The sequence below is a fragment of the Gymnoscopelus braueri genome (genome assembly GCF_963280865.1).
Source record: "Gymnoscopelus braueri genome assembly, chromosome: 7".
Classification (NCBI taxonomy): domain Eukaryota; kingdom Metazoa; phylum Chordata; class Actinopteri; order Myctophiformes; family Myctophidae; genus Gymnoscopelus; species Gymnoscopelus braueri.
Window position 1 is genome coordinate 56893805 of NC_137608.1, and position 7805 is coordinate 56901609.

At 39.5% G+C, this 7805-nt stretch overlaps 1 long non-coding RNA gene across 1 annotated transcript; it reads left to right on the top strand.

Annotated features, from left to right (window-relative positions):
- Positions 1–1010: 1010 nt before the first annotated feature.
- Positions 1011–7515, top strand: LOC308088792. Its single transcript, XR_013933469.1, has 4 exons — positions 1011–1144; positions 2105–2241; positions 3114–3211; positions 7248–7515. It is a non-coding gene; the product is annotated as an uncharacterized lncRNA (long non-coding RNA).
- The last annotated feature ends 290 nt before the right edge of the window (positions 7516–7805 follow it).

The window sequence follows — 7805 nt, forward strand, 5'->3', positions numbered from 1 at the left end:
CAGGCTCGTTACTGTAATTTTAATGCATGAAAATGATTTAAAATAATATTAATATATATCTTTTTAGACCAGAATAGCTGGTTCCAGGCTCCGCCAATCGTATGAAGCGTTACTCGCGGTCCCCTACATCCCAGCTTGTGATTGGCTCTCTGTCAATGTTGTGACATGTCATTGGCTGTAAACCCGGAAACACAGACCACCACCAAAGATGGTTAATTTATGAAGATCCACCATCCCGACTGGAGCCACTAGAGGCGACATGGTACACAAACCCTACACATGGTCTCCTAGTGGGCGCCGGCGTCTGACGGCAAATCTCGCGAACGTCCAATGTTTCTCTGTTTACTGGCGCTAGATCCCGCGAGAGTGTGTTGCTGGGACAGAGACATGTCGATAATAAGGTAGATTTTCTCCTGATTCAGTCTCTCTGAAAAAATACATTTTAGTGTGAAAAATGTTGTACATTTTGGGCGCGTTCGAAAATACAGCACTGAGCGCACTGGCCAATACAAACTAATAGGCAAGTGTGCTCCGGTGCGTAATTTCCGAACGCACCCATTGTGTGTCTTGTGACGATCTGGTCCAATATTTAGTTCAGTGACCATGGAGCTATAGAATGGTTTAGAAGCTGTAATAATAATAATAATAATAATAATAATAATAATAATAATAAAGAATGGTTCAGAAGCTGTAATAATAATAATAATAATAATAATAATAATAATAATAATAAAGAATGGTTTAGAAGCTGTAATAATAATAATAATAATAATAATAATAAAGAATGGTTCAGAAGCTGTAATAATAATAATAATAATAATAATAATAATAATAATAATAATAATAATAATAAAGAATGGTTCAGAAGCTGTGTTCACGTTCACTCTCCCATTAGAATGAATAGACTCCAACCTGCTTCCGGTCTGCTAAAAAGGCGTCCCGCCCACTTCACACAGAAACAGGAAGTAAAGTGGAGATGGTGGGTCTTTATTTCCCTAAACCTATGTGACGCATCCTACTGGGTCTCGGTTCTCCGTTCTGAATCCCCATAGACGTGTTATAATGTAATAACAAGAAGTGTGTTCCATAAATAAACTAATAACCCGGAGGTTTGACTCTTATGGATATGAAGCATCAACTGACGGTGAGAAAACATTAATGTTACTTTAGACAAAATGAGTTAAATTTTCTCCATAAACAGACTGTATGAAATATGAGTGACTGACTATCATAAACAATACAAAGCCTCATCGACAACAGCGCCGAGACACTTTGTTTATTTATGGATCATAATTCATATATGAGACGATTTGAAGACCCGATGTTATTCTCTCTAGAGAAATGACTTCCACGACCCAGAGGATGAGCCAGTGACGTCAGGACTTCTGTACTCTATGATGACAAGCCAATGACTTTCTTGGCTTTTTTAATTCCTATTAGCCATAGTGGTGGAAAAAGTACTGAAATGTTTTACTTAAGTTAAAGTATGTAGAAATACTCTGTTACAAGTAAAAGTCTGTGTAATCAAAATATGCTTGAGTAAAAGTACAAAAGTATCGGCATCAAAATATACTTAAAGTACCAAAAGTAAAAGTACTCTTATTATGCAGTTTCACAAGTTATGTCTTTAAAATGTATACAAATCTCTTGAAAATAGCAGATCTACAAGCTCACAACGCATCGCATTGTGAGCTTGTAGATCTGCAAGTATCGTCTTTTCTTCACTGTGGAGAGGATGGTAAGGATCCTGAGAGAACAAGGAGAAGGATCCATTACAGTCTGTGTGCTCTAAACATTCTATGTGAGTATATATATACCACTCTGTTTTTAAACTGATTGACTGCATGAGGTGATATTAGTCATCAATTCATGTCTTATTTACCATTAAGGACAGATTAAAATGGACTATTTTCTACTATGTTTCCACTAACCACACACACACACACACACACACACACACACACACACACACGTTTTATGTTGTATTTTGGTGTTATTGTTTATGCTCTGTTGATGAATTGAATTGAAACTTTTAGACTAAGTGTTTGACTGTACTGTGATGTTTGTATTTATGTCTAATAAAATATTCAATCAATCAATCAAGGCTAAGCTCCAGCAGCTCTGCATACTGTGGGTCTTTGGTAGATGCTCTTCAGGCAGGACTGGAAAGGTGTTTTGGATGCTTGGTGATCCAGAGGTTCAGGACCTGCTGGACACGTGATGAAGACATCCTATAACATGGTAAATGCTGCTGATGCTCTTTACTTTATTGATGATGAGGACATTTTGTCATTTGAAGTGTCCATAATGTACTGAGATATTGTTTCTGTCAATGTAAGTCATGTTTACTTGTGAAAACTAAATGACAACCTTTACTAATCCTCATGTGTATGAAAAGTACTTTAGCAAAACATAGCATTAAAATGTCTAATTATAGATTGATAAAAAAAAAATAATAATCTAATTAATTAGAGGCTTTGTAATTAATTAATCAAAATTAATAGCATGTTTAATATCAATATTTGACCTGAGAAGCAATTTATTTTCAGTTAAAACAGATTTTAGTAAATGAGTGAATCAATGAGTGAATACATGAGTTTAAGCAACAAAATATAGTAGTTTTTTATCAAGGTGGTTCTAAACAGACCAACAGATCAGTGCAAGTTTTACCATAAAGTGCAGCAATTATAGGAATCTATTCAGAGATTCAGGAAGACTATATGAATTCAAGGACCTTCTGTAAACCCAAGCACAAGTAATACACAATACTTTCAAGTACATTCCAGAACAGTGGAAACCCTGACCATTAGGAGAAATAAAGATGTCTTGATTGACCTTATTGTCCAATAACCTGTATGAACAAACCAGACTAACACAAACAAAACCCTGTTGCTTCAAAGGCCATAACACGACCAACAATTTAGTTAGTCCATATTGATTTAAAAACATTAAATAAGACAGACCCCTTCAGTCCAACCCTGTAATTAATGAATCAGATAAAGTCCCAGCTCTTAGTCTAATTCCATGATGTATTGTTTTTATCTAGGTATTAAAACAGTGTTTTTTGGGGAAAAGCTTAAATCCTTTGGTTTTGTGGTTTTGTTATTCCATAGGCCTCGACTACATCCAAAGCCATGTGAAGGATCAACCCACGGTGCATTCAGGTCCCAGTCTTCAGATGAGGATGACTTCTTCTCCACCATCAAGCAGGGTAAATAATGCACATGAAAACACAAGCAGCTGCAGTCCTACCTGACCGGTCCAGATGATACCATGAACGTCAGTGGCGGAGCGTCCGGGGAGGCCAGGGAGGCGGCCAGGGAGGCGGCCGCCTCCGGGCCCGCGACCCAGGAGGGCCCGGGCCGTCAGATAATAAATCGGTAAAATCAGGCAAAAATAAGAATTAAACAACATAACCCTAACCTAACCCTACCCTAACCCTAAAACCGAAATAAAGTGACAAAAAGCCCCCCAAAAAGTGACCGAATCCGCGGAAAACCCGCACCCACTTGCGTGCATGCGCAGGGGGGGCCTGATCACTGCGCTGTTCCTCCCGGCCCGGCTTTCAGTTGTTCCCCCACTGATGAACGTCCTCTAATCTTACCATCAGTGTGACACCTGGCTCTACCTCAATTCAAGACACACAGAGGAACTTATGGACAGTTCTACCTCAATTCAGAAAGTGCATAAATACTATTTCATTGAGCAGCTAGCATGGCTCTAGAGTAACCTCATTGTGTTATGTGATACTGTAAGTAAGTACATTTTATTTATATAGCACTTCTCACAGAGAGGACTCACAAAGTGCTTCACATACAGAGAGATTCAAAACAAAACAAGGTATTAAAGCAGGTAGAACAGAAGAAGCTGTACAATTCATCTCAATCAGGACAGCAAATAACACAAACATGTAAATAACATCATGTAACATGTGTAAAAGCTTGTTGAAATAGCAGCGTTTTAAGGTTGTTCTTAAACATGTCCACAGAGGCTGTAGTTCTCCAGACATGTGGAAGAGCGTTCTAAAGCCTGGGAGCTACAGCCTGAAAGGCTCTGTCTCCTTTAGTTCTTAGATTAGTGTGTGAACTGTTACCAGACCCTGTTCAGCAGACCTTAGGGCCCTCCCTGGTACATAACGTGGGACCAGGTCGGTTAGATATTCTGGGGCCTGACCACGCAGAGCTCTATAGGTGACTCACCAGGACCTTGAAATGGACCCTGAAGTTAACAGGAAGCTGTAGTTCTCAGATGGACTCAAACTCAACTTTACGAGTCTCTAAGTTTGTAGTAATCATTGTAATAATAAACTGATCACTGGTTAGTGTTGAGATGCACGGTGCAGAAGGGCTGGTGGAGATGGAGAGAACCTGAAGGTGATAAATGGATGAGCAGAGGAGAAGATAGGCAGAAGAAACAGGAGGTGGACAGGGATTGGGAAGGACAAGATGGGTAGAAAATAAGAGGAAGAAAGGTGATGGGGTAACGTTTAAAATGCACTTTATTATTGTTTACAGAATGCACTTTATTATTTACTGTATCTCCTTTTTAGGAGAGGAGTTTACTACACATGAAGTATGTTTTTGTTCATGGACTAAAGTTGAACGTTTGAGCTTCACTGTGCAGTGTTCACTTTTATCTGCTTGAAGTAAGTTTCTCTATGACTAGAATGCAGAGCCATACGTCACTTTACTGTATCTCCTTTAGGAGACAATAGTTTAATTACTACACATTATGTGTTTTTGAGGTTACAGTTGGCTTTGCACATCCGGTAAAAATACTTTTTAATTATAACTTTTTTAATTTCAGAGCCTGTACTTTTTTACTTTTACTTGAGTAATTATTTGAATGAGTACTTCTACTTTTACCAAAGTAGTAATTTTACTTCTGCTCGAGTACAGAATGTCAGTACTTTTCCCATCTCTGCAGAGGACTGATGGGTCCTTGAAATAGAAATGATAAAACTCCCTGTAGGCTGCAGTCGCTCATTATAACCAGCAGGTGTCATCAGAAAACCATTTCATAGACTGATAGACTTTTTAGACCATTGGTTCTCAAAGTGGGAGCAGAGGAAAAGTAGTTAACCACTTTATCCATTTATAAGTTGGCTATTCAAAAATAGCAGATCTACAAGCAGTTTTTTTGATTTTATTTTTTTAAATCTTGAAATTCTTTTGAACATTTTGCATTTGCAACACAAATCTTCTCTTTTGGGGGTCCCTGGCTCAAAATATCTTCAGATGGGGGTCTGTGGACAAATATATATCAATTTGGGAAAAAGTTTGAGGACAATGTTTTAGACAACTGAAGATATCTGAACTATCATTAAAAGTATACTCGCAGTATCAAATGTAAAAGTACTCTTTATGCAGAATGGTTCATTTAACCATTAAATGATTGGATTGTAATTAGTAATGAGTTAATGTGTTCATTGTATTTAATGTGAAAAGACTCCTAAGCTTAGATAAACATGAAATATAGTGATTTGCATTATATTCAGTGGAGAATCCACTCATTAGATTTAGAGATCAGATCCAACAATGCATTTCCCAGGTGGAGATATGAATGTATCCCAAGCCCAAAACGCGTCTTTTTGAGCTTGTAGATCGGCTATTTTTGCTATTTTTAAATTGGAATCCTGATTTTGTTTTTTTGCTATCTTTGAATGCTACAAGCTCAAAACACACGCGTTTTGAGCTTGTAGATCGGCTGTTTTTGCTACTTTTGAAAGACATAGAATGGCGAAAAAATACGGAGATAAGAGGTTTCTGCTCTATGACAGTATAAGTAATGTGTCCCTCTGGAGTGAGTGTGAAATATATAGTGGCCCTCTACATCAAAGTTGCATCACCCCTGATATAGACCAATAATCACAATACTGTATTATGACAATAACTTTAAATAATCATTACTTGTGATACTTATATTATTATCACTTCCATGACCAAGAAGATTATGATGAGCAAAAAGACAGATGTAACAGTAAATATAACACTAGATCTGACCATCATAGTAAAGACTATATATATATATATCTATATCTATGTATTTATGTATATATATATATGTGTATGTATGTGTATATGTGTAGCAGAGTGGACATAGTCTCTCCTCTGCCACCTCCTCATAGTCTCCTCCCACTCTATAATGACAGACATCTGACACCTGTGTTATTGAGAGCTGTATGAAGACAGCAGAGAGAGCTTCTCTACTGACTTATCTCCATGGCTTCTGTCAAAGCTTTGGCTTTAAGCAGTTATCAGTGCAGGTATGTTTGTTTCTTTGTGTTATTTCAGCTATCATGAGCTGTATCATGGTGCGCATTGTGAACTTAGTTTGTTTAGTTTCAGCCTCCAGGTGTAGGGGCGGCCATAGCTGAGTGGTTAGTGAGCCCCTTGTATGGTTAGTGATCACCTTGTAGCATCAGGTAAATCAGTACATTGCATGGTTGTGTTGTGACCTACCAGTGCAGTGTGTACCAGTGCAACCCGATCGCCAGAGAATTAGTATACATTGCACGGATCCAGTGCACGTCATTCCGTGCATAGTCGCCTAGAAACCCCGAAATTCCGTGCATATGTACATCTCTCCCTTTGTGACAAAACCATTTCGGAGGCGCGCAGTCTCAAGGGAATTGTCGCCACGTAAGGGGCCACCGAGCGAGCTAAAGCGAGCGAGTTGCCGTCCCTTGTGCCTACTCAGCGCCGTTTGAGTTATGTACCGATAGGCACAGAATCGTAAATTTTGTGGTGGGGACTGCTCTGCTTCCGGGTTTTTCCGGGTTGCGACTGGTTACGCCCACCGTGGGACTCGCTGTACATATGCACGGAATTTCGGGGTTTCTAGGCGACTATGCACGGAATGACGTGCACTGGATCCGTGCAATGTATACTAATTCTCTGGCGATCAGGCTGACCAGTGACTGATGACGCTGCTGCTCTGTTTGGGCTGAAACATGAGCTAACCCAACCAGAACCCTCATTGTGGCCTATAGTGCGTGCCAAAAATCCTGAAGGGGGCGTCAACAAGTGTCATTTGGTAGCAGTAACATTGCCCCCCCCCCACACCCCCCAAGTATGTTTGCAGCTACTATGCCACGCCCCCCGTGGTAACGACACGTTGGCAAGCACTATACTACAGACACTACTTGGTCTTAATGCTTTGTATCTGTGGCCTGCATGGTCATATTGGTCTGAAATTATGTTTGTGTTGTTCTGTCTCACTCTGATTATATTTACACTCTGGTTTAGGACTTGATGTGAACCCAGGCTGGGTACAGCGCTGCCTGGTGGTGATGGTGGCCCTCGTCGCTGTGTGCTGTAAACCCACCTGTGTGTGTCCCCTCGCTGGTAACCCCTGACCCAGGTCTAGTATGTTTTGTTTAGTATCATGTTCTGTTCTATTATGATTTAATGTAGTATATGTTATTTCCAGTTCATTGTGGTCACCCTGTCACCCTGTCACCCTGTCAGAGCTCATAATAACTGTTTAAAATGTGAGTTCATACTAGCTTTTACTGTTGCCTGTCTGTGAAATAAAACCATGTAAATGTGTACTTTATGCCACGCCTCTGTCTCAGATCTTTACATGTACAACCAACCTTATGGGAGTCATTCTGTGTAATCAGAGTGATTCTGTGTAATCAGAGTAATTCTGTGTAATCAGAGTAATTCTGTGGAATCAGAGTAATTCTGTGGAATCAGAGTAATTCTGTGGAATCAGGTGCACTTCCACATTTACATTAGAACCATTTCCTAGGGTGCAATTCCCTATGTGGTGTAGTTGGCTACATTCCTTCTTACCGCCCT